Raw genomic sequence first — 22001 nt, 5'->3', positions numbered from 1 at the left:
CACAGTGGCAGATATGTAAATACGGGGTTTACATACCATTTCTCACGCATTACGGTTCGAACACTCGAACACCTATACGGATTCTCCTGCACAGTGGCAGATATGTAAATACGGGGTTTGCATACCATTTCTTGCGCATTACGGTTCGAACACTCGAACACCTATACGGATTCTCCTGCACAGTGGCAGATATGTAAATACGGGGTTTCCATACCATTTCTTGCGCATTACGGTCCGAACACTCGAACACCTATACGGATTCTCCTGCACAGTGGCAGATATGTAAATACGGGGTTTGCATACCATTTCTTGCGGATTACGCTTCGAACACTCGAACACCTATACGGATTCTCCTGCACAGTGGCAGATATGTAAATACGGGGTTTACATACCATTTCTTGCGCATTACGGTTCGAACACTCGAACACCTATACGGATTCTCCTGCACAGGGGCAGATACGTAAATACGGGGTTTACATACCATTTCTCACGCATTACAGTTCGAACACCCGAACACATATACGGATTCTCCTGCACAGTGGCAGATATGTAAATACGGGGTTTGCATACCATTTCTTGCGCATTACGGTTCGAACACCCGAACACCTATACGGATTCTCCTGCACAGTGGCAGATATGTAAATACGGGGTTTGCATACCATCTCTTGCGCATTACGCTTCGAACACTCGAACACCTATACCGATTCTCTTGCACAGTGGCAGATATGTAAATACGGGGTTTCCATACCATTTCTTGCGCATTACGGTTCGAACACTCGAACACCTATACGGATTCTACTGCACAGTGGCAGATATGTAAATACGGGGTTTCCATACCATTTCTTGCGCATTACGGTTCGAACACTCGAACACCTATACGGATTCTCCTGCACACTGGTAGATATGTGAATACGGGGTTTATATACCATTTCTTGCGCATTACGGTTCGAACACTCGAACACCTATACGGATTCTCCTGCACAGTGGCACATATGTAAATACGGGGTTTCCATACCATTTCTTGTGCATTACGGTTCGAACACTCGAACACCTATACGGATTCTCCTGCACAGTGGCAGATATGTAAATACGGGGTTTACATACCATTTCTTGCGCATTACGGTTCGAACACCCGAACACCGATACGGATTCTCCTGCACAGTGGCAAATATGTAAGTACGGGGTTTACATACCATTTCTCACGCATTACGGTTCGAACACCCGAACACAAATACGGATTCTCCTGCACAGTGGCAGATATGTAAATACGGGGTTTGCATACCATCTCTTGCGCATTACGCTTCGAACACTCGAACACCTATACGGATTCTCTTGCACAGTGGCAGATATGTAAATACGGGGTTTCCATACCATTTCTTGCGCATTACGGTTCGAACACTCGAACCCCTATACGGATTCTACTACACAGTGGCAGATATGTAAATACGGGGTTTGCATACCATTTCTTGCGCATTACGGTTCGAACACTCGAACACCTATACGGATTCTCCTGCACAGTGGCAGATATGTAAATACGGGGTTTACATACCATTTCTCACGCATTACGGTTCGAACACTCGAACACCTATACGGATTCTCCTGCACAGTGGCAGATATGTAAATACGGGGTTTGCATACCATTTCTTGCGCATTACGGTTCGAACACTCGAACACCTATACGGATTCTCCTGCACAGTGGCAGATATGTAAATACGGGGTTTCCATACCATTTCTTGCGCATTACGGTTCGAAGACTCGAACACCTATACGGATTCTCCTGCACAGTGGCAGATATGTAAATACAGGGTTTGCATACCATTTCTTGCGCATTACGCTTCGAACACTCGAACACCTATACGGATTCTCCTGCATAGTGGCAGATATGTAAATACGGGGTTTACATACCATTTCTTGCGCATTACGGTTCGAACACCCGAACACCGATACGGATTCTCCTGCACAGTGGCAGATATGTAAATACGGGGTTTACATACCATTTCTTGCGCATTACGGTTCGAACACCCGAACACCTATACGGATTCTCCTGCACAGTGGCAGATATGTAAATACGGGGTTTGCATACCATCTCTTGCGCATTACGCTTCGAACACTCGAACACCTATACGGATTCTCTTGCACAGTGGCAGATATGTAAATACGGGGTTTCCATACCATTTCTTGCGCATTACGGTTCGAACACTCGAACACCTATACGGATTCAACTGCACAGTGGCAGATATGTAAATACGGGGTTTGCATACCATTTCTTGCGCATTACGGTTCGAACACTCGAACACCTATACGGATTCTCCTGCACAGTGGCAGATATGTAAATACGGGGTTTACATACCATTTCTCACGCATTACGGTTCGAACACTCGAACACCTATACGGATTCTCCTGCACAGTGGCAGATATGTAAATACGGGGTTTGCATACCATTTCTTGCGCATTACGGTTCGAACACTCGAACACCTATACGGATTCTCCTGCACAGTGGCAGATATGTAAATACGGGGTTTCCATACCATTTCTTGCGCATTACGGTTCGAACACTCGAACACCTATACGGATTCTCCTGCACAGTGGCAGATATGTAAATACGGGGTTTGCATACCATTTCTTGCGGATTACGCTTCGAACACTCGAACACCTATACGGATTCTCCTGCACAGTGGCAGATATGTAAATACGGGGTTTACATACCATTTCTTGCGCATTACGGTTCGAACACTCGAACACCTATACGGATTCTCCTGCACAGGGGCAGATACGTAAATACGGGGTTTACATACCATTTCTCACGCATTACAGTTCGAACACCCGAACACATATACGGATTCTCCTGCACAGTGGCAGATATGTAAATACGGGGTTTGCATACCATTTCTTGCGCATTACGGTTCGAACACCCGAACACCTATACGGATTCTCCTGCACAGTGGCAGATATGTAAATACGGGGTTTGCATACCATCTCTTGCGCATTACGCTTCGAACACTCGAACACCTATACGGATTCTCTTGCACAGTGGCAGATATGTAAATACGGGGTTTCCATACCATTTCTTGCGCATTACGGTTCGAACACTCGAACACCTATACGGATTCTACTGCACAGTGGCAGATATGTAAATACGGGGTTTCCATACCATTTCTTGCGCATTACGGTTCGAACACTCGAACACCTATACGGATTCTCCTGCACACTGGTAGATATGTGAATACGGGGTTTATATACCATTTCTTGCGCATTACGGTTCGAACACTCGAACACCTATACGGATTCTCCTGCACAGTGGCACATATGTAAATACGGGGTTTCCATACCATTTCTTGTGCATTACGGTTCGAACACTCGAACACCTATACGGATTCTCCTGCACAGTGGCAGATATGTAAATACGGGGTTTACATACCATTTCTTGCGCATTACGGTTCGAACACCCGAACACCGATACGGATTCTCCTGCACAGTGGCAAATATGTAAGTACGGGGTTTACATACCATTTCTCACGCATTACGGTTCGAACACCCGAACACAAATACGGATTCTCCTGCACAGTGGCAGATATGTAAATACGGGGTTTGCATACCATCTCTTGCGCATTACGCTTCGAACACTCGAACACCTATACGGATTCTCTTGCACAGTGGCAGATATGTAAATACGGGGTTTCCATACCATTTCTTGCGCATTACGGTTCGAACACTCGAACCCCTATACGGATTCTACTACACAGTGGCAGATATGTAAATACGGGGTTTGCATACCATTTCTTGCGCATTACGGTTCGAACACTCGAACACCTATACGGATTCTCCTGCACAGTGGCAGATATGTAAATACGGGGTTTACATACCATTTCTCACGCATTACGGTTCGAACACTCGAACACCTATACGGATTCTCCTGCACAGTGGCAGATATGTAAATACGGGGTTTGCATACCATTTCTTGCGCATTACGGTTCGAACACTCGAACACCTATACGGATTCTCCTGCACAGTGGCAGATATGTAAATACGGGGTTTCCATACCATTTCTTGCGCATTACGGTTCGAAGACTCGAACACCTATACGGATTCTCCTGCACAGTGGCAGATATGTAAATACAGGGTTTGCATACCATTTCTTGCGCATTACGCTTCGAACACTCGAACACCTATACGGATTCTCCTGCATAGTGGCAGATATGTAAATACGGGGTTTACATACCATTTCTTGCGCATTACGGTTCGAACACCCGAACACCGATACGGATTCTCCTGCACAGTGGCAGATATGTAAATACGGGGTTTACATACCATTTCTTGCGCATTACGGTTCGAACACCCGAACACCTATACGGATTCTCCTGCACAGTGGCAGATATGTAAATACGGGGTTTGCATACCATCTCTTGCGCATTACGCTTCGAACACTCGAACACCTATACGGATTCTCTTGCACAGTGGCAGATATGTAAATACGGGGTTTCCATACCATTTCTTGCGCATTACGGTTCGAACACTCGAACACCTATACGGATTCAACTGCACAGTGGCAGATATGTAAATACGGGGTTTGCATACCATTTCTTGCGCATTACGGTTCGAACACTCGAACACCTATACGGATTCTCCTGCACAGTGGCAGATATGTAAATACGGGGTTTACATACCATTTCTCACGCATTACGGTTCGAACACTCGAACACCTATACGGATTCTCCTGCACAGTGGCAGATATGTAAATACGGGGTTTGCATACCATTTCTTGCGCATTACGGTTCGAACACTCGAACACCTATACGGATTCTCCTGCACAGTGGCAGATATGTAAATACGGGGTTTCCATACCATTTCTTGCGCATTACGGTTCGAACACTCGAACACCTATACGGATTCTCCTGCACAGTGGCAGATATGTAAATACGGGGTTTGCATACCATTTCTTGCGGATTACGCTTCGAACACTCGAACACCTATACGGATTCTCCTGCACAGTGGCAGATATGTAAATACGGGGTTTACATACCATTTCTTGCGCATTACGGTTCGAACACTCGAACACCTATACGGATTCTCCTGCACAGGGGCAGATACGTAAATACGGGGTTTACATACCATTTCTCACGCATTACAGTTCGAACACCCGAACACATATACGGATTCTCCTGCACAGTGGCAGATATGTAAATACGGGGTTTGCATACCATTTCTTGCGCATTACGGTTCGAACACCCGAACACCTATACGGATTCTCCTGCACAGTGGCAGATATGTAAATACGGGGTTTGCATACCATCTCTTGCGCATTACGCTTCGAACACTCGAACACCTATACGGATTCTCTTGCACAGTGGCAGATATGTAAATACGGGGTTTCCATACCATTTCTTGCGCATTACGGTTCGAACACTCGAACACCTATACGGATTCTACTGCACAGTGGCAGATATGTAAATACGGGGTTTCCATACCATTTCTTGCGCATTACGGTTCGAACACTCGAACACCTATACGGATTCTCCTGCACACTGGTAGATATGTGAATACGGGGTTTATATACCATTTCTTGCGCATTACGGTTCGAACACTCGAACACCTATACGGATTCTCCTGCACAGTGGCACATATGTAAATACGGGGTTTCCATACCATTTCTTGTGCATTACGGTTCGAACACTCGAACACCTATACGGATTCTCCTGCACAGTGGCAGATATGTAAATACGGGGTTTACATACCATTTCTTGCGCATTACGGTTCGAACACCCGAACACCGATACGGATTCTCCTGCACAGTGGCAAATATGTAAATACGGGGTTTACATACCATTTCTCACGCATTACGGTTCGAACACCCGAACACAAATACGGATTCTCCTGCACAGTGGCAGATATGTAAATACGGGGTTTGCATACCATCTCTTGCGCATTACGCTTCGAACACTCGAACACCTATACGGATTCTCTTGCACAGTGGCAGATATGTAAATACGGGGTTTCCATACCATTTCTTGCGCATTACGGTTCGAACACTCGAACCCCTATACGGATTCTACTACACAGTGGCAGATATGTAAATACGGGGTTTGCATACCATTTCTTGCGCATTACGGTTCGAACACCCGAACACCTATACGGATTCTCCTGCACAGTGGCAGATATGTAAATACGGGGTTTGCATACCATCTCTTGCGCATTACGCTTCGAACACTCGAACACCTATACGGATTCTCTTGCACAGTGGCAGATATGTAAATACGGGGTTTCCATACCATTTCTTGCGCATTACGGTTCGAACACTCGAACACCTATACGGATTCTACTGCACAGTGGCAGATATGTAAATACGGGGTTTCCATACCATTTCTTGCGCATTACGGTTCGAACACTCGAACACCTATACGGATTCTCCTGCACACTGGTAGATATGTGAATACGGGGTTTATATACCATTTCTTGCGCATTACGGTTCGAACACTCGAACACCTATACGGATTCTCCTGCACAGTGGCACATATGTAAATACGGGGTTTCCATACCATTTCTTGTGCATTACGGTTCGAACACTCGAACACCTATACGGATTCTCCTGCACAGTGGCAGATATGTAAATACGGGGTTTACATACCATTTCTTGCGCATTACGGTTCGAACACCCGAACACCGATACGGATTCTCCTGCACAGTGGCAAATATGTAAGTACGGGGTTTACATACCATTTCTCACGCATTACGGTTCGAACACCCGAACACAAATACGGATTCTCCTGCACAGTGGCAGATATGTAAATACGGGGTTTGCATACCATCTCTTGCGCATTACGCTTCGAACACTCGAACACCTATACGGATTCTCTTGCACAGTGGCAGATATGTAAATACGGGGTTTCCATACCATTTCTTGCGCATTACGGTTCGAACACTCGAACCCCTATACGGATTCTACTACACAGTGGCAGATATGTAAATACGGGGTTTGCATACCATTTCTTGCGCATTACGGTTCGAACACTCGAACACCTATACGGATTCTCCTGCACAGTGGCAGATATGTAAATACGGGGTTTACATACCATTTCTCACGCATTACGGTTCGAACACTCGAACACCTATACGGATTCTCCTGCACAGTGGCAGATATGTAAATACGGGGTTTGCATACCATTTCTTGCGCATTACGGTTCGAACACTCGAACACCTATACGGATTCTCCTGCACAGTGGCAGATATGTAAATACGGGGTTTCCATACCATTTCTTGCGCATTACGGTTCGAAGACTCGAACACCTATACGGATTCTCCTGCACAGTGGCAGATATGTAAATACAGGGTTTGCATACCATTTCTTGCGCATTACGCTTCGAACACTCGAACACCTATACGGATTCTCCTGCATAGTGGCAGATATGTAAATACGGGGTTTACATACCATTTCTTGCGCATTACGGTTCGAACACCCGAACACCGATACGGATTCTCCTGCACAGTGGCAGATATGTAAATACGGGGTTTACATACCATTTCTTGCGCATTACGGTTCGAACACCCGAACACCTATACGGATTCTCCTGCACAGTGGCAGATATGTAAATACGGGGTTTGCATACCATCTCTTGCGCATTACGCTTCGAACACTCGAACACCTATACGGATTCTCTTGCACAGTGGCAGATATGTAAATACGGGGTTTCCATACCATTTCTTGCGCATTACGGTTCGAACACTCGAACACCTATACGGATTCAACTGCACAGTGACAGATATGTAAATACGGGGTTTGCATACCATTTCTTGCGCATTACGGTTCGAACACTCGAACACCTATACGGATTCTCCTGCACAGTGGCAGATATGTAAATACGGGGTTTACATACCATTTCTCACGCATTACGGTTCGAACACTCGAACACCTATACGGATTCTCCTGCACAGTGGCAGATATGTAAATACGGGGTTTGCATACCATTTCTTGCGCATTACGGTTCGAACACTCGAACACCTATACGGATTCTCCTGCACAGTGGCAGATATGTAAATACGGGGTTTCCATACCATTTCTTGCGCATTACGGTTCGAACACTCGAACACCTATACGGATTCTCCTGCACAGTGGCAGATATGTAAATACGGGGTTTGCATACCATTTCTTGCGGATTACGCTTCGAACACTCGAACACCTATACGGATTCTCCTGCACAGTGGCAGATATGTAAATACGGGGTTTACATACCATTTCTTGCGCATTACGGTTCGAACACTCGAACACCTATACGGATTCTCCTGCACAGGGGCAGATACGTAAATACGGGGTTTACATACCATTTCTCACGCATTACAGTTCGAACACCCGAACACATATACGGATTCTCCTGCACAGTGGCAGATATGTAAATACGGGGTTTGCATACCATTTCTTGCGCATTACGGTTCGAACACCCGAACACCTATACGGATTCTCCTGCACAGTGGCAGATATGTAAATACGGGGTTTGCATACCATCTCTTGCGCATTACGCTTCGAACACTCGAACACCTATACGGATTCTCTTGCACAGTGGCAGATATGTAAATACGGGGTTTCCATACCATTTCTTGCGCATTACGGTTCGAACACTCGAACACCTATACGGATTCTACTGCACAGTGGCAGATATGTAAATACGGGGTTTCCATACCATTTCTTGCGCATTACGGTTCGAACACTCGAACACCTATACGGATTCTCCTGCACACTGGTAGATATGTGAATACGGGGTTTATATACCATTTCTTGCGCATTACGGTTCGAACACTCGAACACCTATACGGATTCTCCTGCACAGTGGCACATATGTAAATACGGGGTTTCCATACCATTTCTTGTGCATTACGGTTCGAACACTCGAACACCTATACGGATTCTCCTGCACAGTGGCAGATATGTAAATACGGGGTTTACATACCATTTCTTGCGCATTACGGTTCGAACACCCGAACACCGATACGGATTCTCCTGCACAGTGGCAAATATGTAAATACGGGGTTTACATACCATTTCTCACGCATTACGGTTCGAACACCCGAACACAAATACGGATTCTCCTGCACAGTGGCAGATATGTAAATACGGGGTTTGCATACCATCTCTTGCGCATTACGCTTCGAACACTCGAACACCTATACGGATTCTCTTGCACAGTGGCAGATATGTAAATACGGGGTTTCCATACCATTTCTTGCGCATTACGGTTCGAACACTCGAACCCCTATACGGATTCTACTACACAGTGGCAGATATGTAAATACGGGGTTTGCATACCATTTCTTGCGCATTACGGTTCGAACACTCGAACACCTATACGGATTCTCCTGCACGGTGGCAGATATGTAAATACGGGGTTTACATACCATTTCTCACGCATTACGGTTCGAACACTCGAACACCTATACGGATTCTCCTGCACAGTGGCAGATATGTAAATACGGGGTTTGCATACCATTTCTTGCGCATTACGGTTCGAACACTCGAACACCTATACGGATTCTCCTGCACAGTGGCAGATATGTAAATACGGGGTTTCCATACCATTTCTTGCGCATTACGGTTCGAAGACTCGAACACCTATACGGATTCTCCTGCACAGTGGCAGATATGTAAATACGGGGTTTGCATACCATTTCTTGCGCATTACGCTTCGAACACTCGAACACCTATACGGATTCTCCTGCACAGTGGCAGATATGTAAATACGGGGTTTCCATACCATTTCTTGCGCATTACGGTTCGAACACTCGAACACCTATACGGATTCTCCTGCACAGGGGCAGATACGTAAATACGGGGTTTACATACCATTTCTCACGCATTACAGTTCGAACACCCGAACACATATACGGATTCTCCTGCACAGTGGCAGATATGTAAATACGGGGTTTGCATACCATTTCTTGCGCATTACGGTTCGAACACCCGAACACCTATACGGATTCTACTGCACAGTGGCAGATATGTAAATACGGGGTTTCCATACCATTTCTTGCGCATTACGGTTCGAACACTCGAACACCTATACGGATTCTCCTTCACAGTGGCAGATATGTAAATACGGAGTTTCCATACCATTTCTTGCGCATTACGGTTCGAACACTCGAACACCTATATGGATTCTCCTGCACAGTGGCAGATATGTAAATACGGGGTTTCCATACCATTTCTTGCGCATTACGGTTCGAACACTCGAACACCTATACGGATTCTCCTGCACAGTGGCAGATATGTAAATACGGGGTTTGCATACCATTTCTTGCGCATTACGCTTCGAACACTCGAACACCTATACGGATTCTCCTGCACAGTGGCAGATATGTAAATACGGGGTTTCCATACCATTTCTTGCGCATTACGGTTCGAACACTCGAACACCTATACGAATTCTCCTGCACAGGGGCAGATACGTAAATACGGGGTTTACATACCATTTCTCACGCATTACAGTTCGAACACCCGAACACATATACGGATTCTCCTGCACAGTGGCAGATATGTAAATACGGGGTTTGCATACCATTTCTTGCGCATTACGGTTCGAACACCCGAACACCTATACGGATTCTACTGCACAGTGGCAGATATGTAAATACGGGGTTTCCATACCATTTCTTGCGCATTACGGTTCGAACACTCGAACACCTATACGGATTCTCCTGCACACTGGTAGATATGTGAATACGGGGTTTATATACCATTTCTTGCGCATTACGGTTCGAACACTCGAACACCTATACGGATTCTCCTGCACAGTGGCACATATGTAAATACGGGGTTTCCATACCATTTCTTGTGCATTACGGTTCGAACACTCGAACACGTATACGGATTCTCCTGCACAGTGGCAGATATGTAAATACGGGGTTTACATACCATTTCTTGCGCATTACGGTTCGAACACCCGAACACCGATACGGATTCTCCTGCACAGTGGCAGATATGTAAATACGGGGTTTACATACCATTTCTTGCGCATTACGGTTCGAACACCCGAACACTTATACGGATTCTCCTGCACAGTGGCAGATATGTAAATACGGGGTTTGCATACCATCTCTTGCGCATTACGCTTCGAACACTCGAACACCTATACGGATTCTCTTGCACAGTGGCAGATATGTAAATACGGGGTTTCCATACCATTTCTTGCGCATTACGGTTCGAACACTCGAACCCCTATACGGATTCTACTGCACAGTGGCAGATATGTAAATACGGGGTTTGCATACCATTTCTTGCGCATTACGGTTCGAACACTCGAACACCTATACGGATTCTCCTGCACAGTGGCAGATATGTAAATACGGGGTTTACATACCATTTCTCACGCATTACGGTTCGAACACTCGAACACCTATACGGATTCTCCTGCACAGTGGCAGATATGTAAATACGGGGTTTGCATACCATTTCTTGCGCATTACGGTTCGAACACTCGAACACCTATACGGATTCTCCTGCACAGTGGCAGATATGTAAATACGGGGTTTCCATACCATTTCTTGCGCATTACGGTTCGAACACTCGAACACCTATACGGATTCTCCTGCACAGTGGCAGATATGTAAATACGGGGTTTGCATACCATTTCTTGCGCATTACGCTTCGAACACTCGAACACCTATACGGATTCTCCTGCACAGTGGCAGATATGTAAATACGGGGTTTCCATACCATTTCTTGCGCATTACGGTTCGAACACTCGAACACCTATACGGATTCTCCTGCACAGGGGCAGATACGTAAATACGGGGTTTACATACCATTTCTCACGCATTACAGTTCGAACACCCGAACACATATACGGATTCTCCTGCACAGTGGCAGATATGTAAATACGGGGTTTGCATACCATTTCTTGCGCATTACGGTTCGAACACCCGAACACCTATACGGATTCTACTGCACAGTGGCAGATATGTAAATACGTGGTTTACATACCATTTCTTGCGCATTACGGTTCGAACACCCGAACACCTATACGGATTCTCCTGCACAGTGGCGGTTATGTAAATACGGGGTTTGCATAAGATTTCTTGCGCATTACGCTTCGAACACTCGAACACCTATACGGATTCTCCTGCACAGTGGCAGATATGTAAATACGGGGTTTCCATACCATTTCTTGCGCATTACGGTTCGAACACTCGAACACCTATACGGATTCTCCTGCACAGTGGCAGTTATGTAAATACGGGGTTTCCATACCATTTCTTGCGCATTACGGTTCGAACACTCGAACACCTATACGGATTCTCCTGCACAGTGGCAGATATGTAAATACGTGGTTTACATACCATTTCTTGCGCATTACGGTTCGAACACCCGAACACCTATACGGATTCTCCTGCACAGTGGCGGTTATGTAAATACGGGGTTTGCATAATATTTCTTGCGCATTACGCTTCGAACACTCGAACACCTATACGGATTCTCCTGCACAGTGGCAGATATGTAAATACGGGGTTTCCATACCATTTCTTGCGCATTACGGTTCGAACACTCGAACACCTATACGGATTCTCCTGCACAGTGGCAGATATGTAAATACGGGGTTTCCATACCATTTCTTGCGCATTACGGTTCGAACACTCGAACACCTATACGGATTCTACTGCACAGTGGCAGATATGTAAATACGGGGTTTCCATACCATTTCTTGCGCATTACGGTTCGAACACTCGAACACCTATACGGATTCTCCTTCACAGTGGCAGATATGTAAATACGGAGTTTCCATACCATTTCTTGCGCATTACGGTTCGAACACTCGAACACCTATATGGATTCTCCTGCACAGTGGCAGATATGTAAATACGGGGTTTCCATACCATTTCTCGTGCATTACGGTTCGAACACTCGAACACCTATACGGATTCTCCTGCACAGTGGCAGATATGTAAATACGGGGTTTCCATACCATTTCTTGCGCATTACGGTTCGAACACTCGAACACCTATACGGATTCTCCTGCACAGTGGCAGATATGTAAATACGTGGTTTACATACCATTTCCTGCGCATTACGGTTCGAACACCCGAACACCTATACGGATTCTCCTGCACAGTGGCAGATATGTAAATACGGGGTTTGCATACCATTTCTTGCGCATTACGCTTCGAACACTCGAACACCTATACGGATTCTCCTGCATAGTGGCAGATATGTAAATACGGGGTTTCCATACCATTTCTTGCGCATTACGGTTCGAACACTCGAACACCTATACGGATTCTCCTGCACAGTGGCAGATATGTAAATACGGGGTTTGCATACCATTTCTTGCGCATTACGCTTCGAACACTCGAACACCTATACGGATTCTCCTGCACAGTGGCAGATATGTAAATACGTGGTTTACATACCATTTCTTGCGCATTACGGTTCGAACACCCGAACACCTATACGGATTCTCCTGCACGGTGGCAGATATGTAAATACGGGGTTTGCATACCATTTCTTGCGCATTACGGTTCGAACACCCGAACACCTATACGGATTCTCCTGCACAGTGGCAGATATGTAAATACGGGGTTTCCATACCATTTCTTGCGCATTACGGTTCGAACACTCGAACACCTATACGGATTCTCTTGCACAGTGGCAGATAAGTAAATACGGGGTTTCCATACCATTTCTTGCGCATTACGGTTCGAACACTCGAACACCTATACGGATTCTCCTGCACAGTGGCAGATATGTAAATACAGGGTTTCCATACCATTTCTTGCGCATTACGGTTCGAACACTCGAACACCTATACGGATTCTCCTGCACAGTGGCAGATATGTAAATACGTGGTTTACATACCATTTCTTGCGCATTACGGTTCGAACACTCGAACACCTATACGGATTCTCTTGCACAGTGGCACATATGTAAATACGGGGTTTGCATACCGTTTCTTGCGCATTACGGTTCGAACACTCGAACACCTATACGGATTCTCCTGCACAGTGGCAGATATGTAAATACGAGGTTTGCATACCATTTCTTGCGCATTACGCTTCGAACACTCGAACACCTATACGGATTCTCCTGCACAGTGGCAGATATGTAAATACGGGGTTTGCATACCATCTCTTGCGCATTACGGTTCGAACACTCGAACACCTATACGGATTCTCTTGCACAGTGGCACATATATAAATACGGGGTTTCCATACCATTTCTTGTGCATTACGGTTCGAACACTCGAACAACTATACGGATACTCCTGCACAGTGGCAGATATGTAAATACGGAGTTTCCATACCATTTCTTGCGCATTACGGTTCGAACACTCGAACACCTATATGGATTCTCCTGCACAGTGGCAGATATGTAAATACGGGGTTTCCATACCATTTCTTGCGCATTACGGTTCGAACACTCGAACCCCTATACGGATTCTCCTGCACAGTGGCAGATATGTAAATACGTGGTTTACATACCATTTCTTGCGCATTACGGTTCGAACACCCGAACACCTATACGGATTCTCCTGCACAGTGGCGGTTATGTAAATACGGGGTTTGCATAAGATTTCTTGCGCATTACGCTTCGAACACTCGAACACCTATACGGATTCTCCTGCACAGTGGCAGATATGTAAATACGGGGTTTCCATACCATTTCTTGCGCATTACGGTTCGAACACTCGAACACCTATACGGATTCTCCTGCACAGTGGCAGATATGTAAATACGGGGTTTCCATACCATTTCTTGCGCATTACGGTTCGAACACTCGAACACCTATACGGATTCTCCTGCACAGTGGCAGATATGTAAATACGTGGTTTACATACCATTTCTTGCGCATTACGGTTCGAACACCCGAACACCTATACGGATTCTCCTGCACAGTGGCGGTTATGTAAATACGGGGTTTGCATAATATTTCTTGCGCATTACGCTTCGAACACTCGAACACCTATACGGATTCTCCTGCACAGTGGCAGATATGTAAATACGGGGTTTCCATACCATTTCTTGCGCATTACGGTTCGAACACTCGAACACCTATACGGATTCTCCTGCACAGTGGCAGATATGTAAATACGGGGTTTCCATACCATTTCTTGCGCATTACGGTTCGAACACTCGAACACCTATACGGATTCTACTGCACAGTGGCAGATATGTAAATACGGGGTTTCCATACCATTTCTTGCGCATTACGGTTCGAACACTCGAACACCTATACGGATTCTCCTTCACAGTGGCAGATATGTAAATACGGAGTTTCCATACCATTTCTTGCGCATTACGGTTCGAACACTCGAACACCTATATGGATTCTCCTGCACAGTGGCAGATATGTAAATACGGGGTTTCCATACCATTTCTCGTGCATTACGGTTCGAACACTCGAACACCTATACGGATTCTCCTGCACAGTGGCAGATATGTAAATACGGGGTTTCCATACCATTTCTTGCGCATTACGGTTCGAACACTCGAACACCTATACGGATTCTCCTGCACAGTGGCAGATATGTAAATACGTGGTTTACATAGCATTTCTTGCGCATTACGGTTCGAACACCCGAACACCTATACGGATTCTCCTGCACAGTGGCAGATATGTAAATACGGGGTTTGCATACCATTTCTTGCGCATTACGGTTCGAACACTCGAACACCTATACGGATTCTCCTGCACAGTGGCAGATATGTAAATACGTGGTTTACATACCATTTCTTGCGCATTACGGTTCGAACACCCGAACACCTATACGGATTCTCCTGCACAGTGGCGGTTATGTAAATACGGGGTTTGCATAAGATTTCTTGCGCATTACGCTTCGAACACTCGAACACCTATACGGATTCTCCTGCACAGTGGCAGATATGTAAATACGGGGTTTCCATACCATTTCTTGCGCATTACGGTTCGAACACTCGAACACCTATACGGATTCTCCTGCACAGTGGCAGATATGTAAATACGGGGTTTCCATACCATTTCTTGCGCATTACGGTTCGAACACTCGAACACCTATACGGATTCTCCTGCACAGTGGCAGATATGTAAATACGGGGTTTGCATACCATTTCTTGCGCATTACGCGTCGAACACTCGAACACCTATACGGATTCTCCTGCACAGTGGCAGATATGTAAATACGTGGTTTACATACCATTTCCTGCGCATTACGGTTCGAACACCCGAACACCTATACGGATTCTCCTGCACAGTGGCAGATATGTAAATACGGGGTTTGCATACCATTTCTTGCGCATTACGCTTCGAACACTCGAACACCTATACGGATTCTCCTGCATAGTGGCAGATATGTAAATACGGGGTTTCCATACCATTTCTTGCGCATTACGGTTCGAACACTCGAACACCTATACGGATTCTCCTGCACAGTGGCAGATATGTAAATACGGGGTTTGCATACCATTTCTTGCGCATTACGCTTCGAACACTCGAACACCTATACGGATTCTCCTGCACAGTGGCAGATATGTAAATACGTGGTTTACATACCATTTCTTGCGCATTACGGTTCGAACACTCGAACACCTATACGGATTCTCCTGCACAGTGGCGGTTATGTAAATACGGGGTTTGCATAAGATTTCTTGCGCATTACGCTTCGAACACTCGAACACCTATACGGATTCTCCTGCACAGTGGCAGATACGTAAATACGGGGTTTCCATACCATTTCTTGCGCATTACGCTTCGAACACTCGAACACCTATACGGATTCTCCTGCACAGTGGCAGATATGTAAATACGGGGTTTCCATACCATTTCTTGCGCATTACGGTTCGAACACTCGAACACCTATACGGATTCTCCTGCACAGTGGCGGTTATGTAAATACGGGGTTTGCATAAGATTTCTTGCGCATTACGCTTCGAACACTCGAACACCTATACGGATTCTCCTGCACAGTGGCAGATATGTAAATACGGGGTTTCCATACCATTTCTTGCGCATTACGGTTCGAACACTCGAACACCTATACGGATTCTCCTGCACAGTGGCAGATATGTAAATACGTGGTTTACATAGCATTTCTTGCGCATTACGGTTCGAACACCCGAACACCTATACGGATTCTCCTGCACAGTGGCAGATATGTAAATACGGGGTTTGCATACCATTTCTTGCGCATTACGGTTCGAACACTCGAACACCTATACGGATTCTCCTGCACAGTGGCAGATATGTAAATACGTGGTTTACATACCATTTCTTGCGCATTACGGTTCGAACACCCGAACACCTATACGGATTCTCCTGCACAGTGGCGGTTATGTAAATACGGGGTTTGCATAAGATTTCTTGCGCATTACGCTTCGAACACTCGAACACCTATACGGATTCTCCTGCACAGTGGCAGATATGTAAATACGGGGTTTCCATACCATTTCTTGCGCATTACGGTTCGAACACTCGAACACCTATACGGATTCTCCTGCACAGTGGCAGATATGTAAATACGGGGTTTCCATACCATTTCTTGCGCATTACGGTTCGAACACTCGAACACCTATACGGATTCTCCTACACAGTGGCAGATATGTAAATACGGGGTTTGCATACCATTTCTTGCGCATTACGCGTCGAACACTCGAACACCTATACGGATTCTCCTGCACAGTGGCAGATATGTAAATACGTGGTTTACATACCATTTCCTGCGCATTACGGTTCGAACACCCGAACACCTATACGGATTCTCCTGCACAGTGGCAGATATGTAAATACGGGGTTTGCATACCATTTCTTGCGCATTACGCTTCGAACACTCGAACACCTATACGGATTCTCCTGCACAGTGGCAGATATGTAAATACGGGGTTTCCATACCATTTCTTGCGCATTACGGTTCGAACACTCGAACACCTATACGGATTCTCTTGCACAGTGGCAGATAAGTAAATACGGGGTTTCCATACCATTTCTTGCGCATTACGGTTCGAACACTCGAACACCTATACGGATTCTCCTGCACAGTGGCAGATACGTAAATACGGGGTTTCCATACCATTCCTTGCGCATTACGGTTCGAACACTCGAACACCTATACGGATTCTCCTGCACAGTGGCAGATATGTAAATACGTGGTTTACATACCATTTCTTGCGCATTACGGTTCGAACACTCGAACACCTATACGGATTCTCCTGCACAGTGGCGGTTATGTAAATACGGGGTTTGCATAAGATTTCTTGCGCATTACGCTTCGAACACTCGAACACCTATACGGATTCTCCTGCACAGTGGCAGATATGTAAATACGGGGTTTCCATACCATTTCTTGCGCATTACGGTTCGAACACTCGAACACCTATACGGATTCTCTTGCACAGTGGCAGATAAGTAAATACGGGGTTTCCATACCATTTCTTGCGCATTACGGTTCGAACACTCGAACACCTATACGGATTCTCCTGCACAGTGGCAGATATGTAAATACGGGGTTTCCATACCATTTCTTGCGCATTACGGTTCGAACACTCGAACACCTATACGGATTCTCCTGCACAGTGGCAGATATGTAAATACGTGGTTTACATACCATTTCTTGCGCATTACGGTTCGAACACTCGAACACCTATACGGATTCTCTTGCACAGTGGCACATATGTAAATACGGGGTTTGCATACCGTTTCTTGCGCATTACGGTTCGAACACTCGAACACCTATACGGATTCTCCTGCACAGTGGCAGATATGTAAATACGAGGTTTGCATACCATTTCTTGCGCATTACGCTTCGAACACTCGAACACCTATACGGATTCTCCTGCACACTGGTAGATATGTGAATACGGGGTTTATATACCATTTCTTGCGCATTACGGTTCGAACACTCGAACACCTATACGGATTCTCTTGCACAGTGGCACATATGTAAATACGGGGTTTCCATACCATTTCTTGTGCATTACGGTTCGAACACTCGAACAACTATACGGATACTCCTGCACAGTGGCAGATATGTAAATACGGAGTTTCCATACCATTTCTTGCGCATTACGGTTCGAACACTCGAACACCTATATGGATTCTCCTGCACAGTGGCAGATATGTAAATACGGGGTTTCCATACCATTTCTTGCGCATTACGGTTCGAACACTCGAACACCTATACAGATTCTCCTGCACAGTGGCAGATATGTAAATACGTGGTTTACATACCATTTCTTGCGCATTACGGTTCGAACACCCGAACACCTATACGGATTCTCCTGCACAGTGGCAGATATGTAAATACGGGGTTTGCATAAGATTTCTTGCGCATTACGCTTCGAACACTCGAACACCTATACGGATTCTCCTGCACAGTGGCAGATATGTAAATACGGGGTTTCCATACCATTTCTTGCGCATTACGGTTCGAACACTCGAACACCTATACGGATTCTCCTGCACAGTGGCAGATATGTAAATACGGGGTTTCCATACCATTTCTTGCGCATTACGGTTCGAACACTCGAACACCTATACGGATTCTCCTGCACAGTGGCAAATATGTAAATACGTGGTTTACATACCATTTCTTGCGCATTACGGTTCGAACACCCGAACACCTATACGGATTCTCCTGCACAGTGGCGGTTATGTAAATACGGGGTTTGCATAAGATTTCTTGCGCATTACGCTTCGAACACTCGAACACCTATACGGATTCTCCTGCACAGTGGCAGATATGTAAATACGTGGTTTACATACCATTTCCTGCGCATTACGGTTCGAACACTCGAACACCTATACGGATTCTCCTGCACAGTGGCAGATATGTAAATACGGGGTTTGCATACCATTTCTTGCGCATTACGCGTCGAACACTCGAACACCTATACGGATTCTCCTGCACAGTGGCAGATATGTAAATACGGGGTTTCCATACCATTTCTTGCGCATTACGGTTCGAACACTCGAACACCTATACAGATTCTCCTGCACAGTGGCAGATATGTAAATACGTGGTTTACATACCATTTCTTGCGCATTACGGTTCGAACACCCGAACACCTATACGGATTCTCCTGCACAGTGGCAGATATGTAAATACGGGGTTTGCATAAGATTTCTTGCGCATTACGCTTCGAACACTCGAACACCTATACGGATTCTCCTGCACAGTGGCAGATATGTAAATACGGGGTTTCCATACCATTTCTGGCGCATTACGGTTCGAACACTCGAACACCTATACGGATTCTCCTGCACAGTGGCAGATATGTAAATACGGGGTTTCCATACCATTTCTTGCGCATTACGGTTCGAACACTCGAACACCTATACGGATTCTCCTGCACAGTGGCAGATATGTAAATACGGGGTTTCCATACCATTTCTTGCGCATTACGGTTCGAACACTCGAACACCTATACGGATTCTCCTGCACAGTGGCAGATATGTAAATACGGGGTTTGCATACCATTTCTTGCGCATTACGCGTCGAACACTCGAACACCTATACGGATTCTCCTGCACAGTGGCAGATATGTAAATACGTGGTTTACATACCATTTCCTGCGCATTACGGTTCGAACACTCGAACACCTATACGGATTCTCCTGCACAGTGGCAGATATGTAAATACGGGGTTTGCATACCATTTCTTGCGCATTACGCGTCGAACATTCGAACACCTATACGGATTCTCCTGCACAGTGGCAGATATGTAAATACGGGGTTTCCATACCATTTCTTGCGCATTACGGTTCGAACACTCGAACACCTATACGGATTCTCCTGCACAGTGGCAGATATGTAAATACGGGGTTTCCATACCATTTCTTGCGCATTACGGTTCGAACACTCGAACACCTATACGGATTCTCTTGCACAGTGGCACATATGTAAATACGGGGTTTCCATACCATTTCTTGTGCATTACGGTTCGAACACTCGAACAACTATACGGATACTCCTGCACAGTGGCAGATATGTAAATACGGAGTTTCCATACCATTTCTTGCGCATTACGGTTCGAACACTCGAACACCTATATGGATTCTCCTGCACAGTGGCAGATATGTAAATACGGGGTTTCCATACCATTTCTTGCGCATTACGGTTCGAACACTCGAACACCTATACGGATTCTCCTGCACAGTGGCAGATATGTAAATACGTGGTTTACATACCATTTCTTGCGCATTACGGTTCGAACACCCGAACACCTATACGGATTCTCCTGCACAGTGGCGGTTATGTAAATACGGGGTTTGCATAAGATTTCTTGCGCATTACGCTTCGAACACTCGAACACCTATACGGATTCTCCTGCACAGTGGCAGATATGTAAATACGGGGTTTCCATACCATTTCTTGCGCATTACGGTTCGAACACTCGAACACCTATACGGATTCTCCTGCACAGTGGCAGATATGTAAATACGGGGTTTCCATACCATTTCTTGCGCATTACGGTTCGAACACTCGAACACCTATACGGATTCTCCTGCACAGTGGCAGATATGTAAATACGGGGTTTGCATACCATTTCTTGCGCATTACGCGTCGAACACTCGAACACCTATACGGATTCTCCTGCACAGTGGCAGATATGTAAATACGTGGTTTACATACCATTTCCTGCGCATTACGGTTCGAACACCCGAACACCTATACGGATTCTCCTGCACAGTGGCAGATATGTAAATACGGGGTTTGCATACCATTTCTTGCGCATTACGCTTCGAAAACTCGAACACCTATACGGATTCTCCTGCATAGTGGCAGATATGTAAATACGGGGTTTCCATACCATTTCTTCCGCATTACGGTTCGAACACTCGAACACCTATACGGATTCTCCTGCACAGTGGCAGATATGTAAATACGGGGTTTGCATACCATTTCTTGCGCATTACGCTTCGAACACTCGAACACCTATACGGATTCTCCTGCACAGTGGCAGATATGTAAATACGTGGTTTACATACCATTTCTTGCGCATTACGGTTCGAACACCCGAACACCTATACGGATTCTCCTGCACAGTGGCAGATATGTA

Source organism: Camellia sinensis, chromosome 6 (genome assembly GCF_055761805.1).
Source record: "Camellia sinensis isolate YWXY chromosome 6, ASM5576180v1, whole genome shotgun sequence".
Classification (NCBI taxonomy): Eukaryota; Viridiplantae; Streptophyta; class Magnoliopsida; order Ericales; family Theaceae; genus Camellia; species Camellia sinensis.
Note: the sequence above shows the minus strand (reverse complement) of the source record.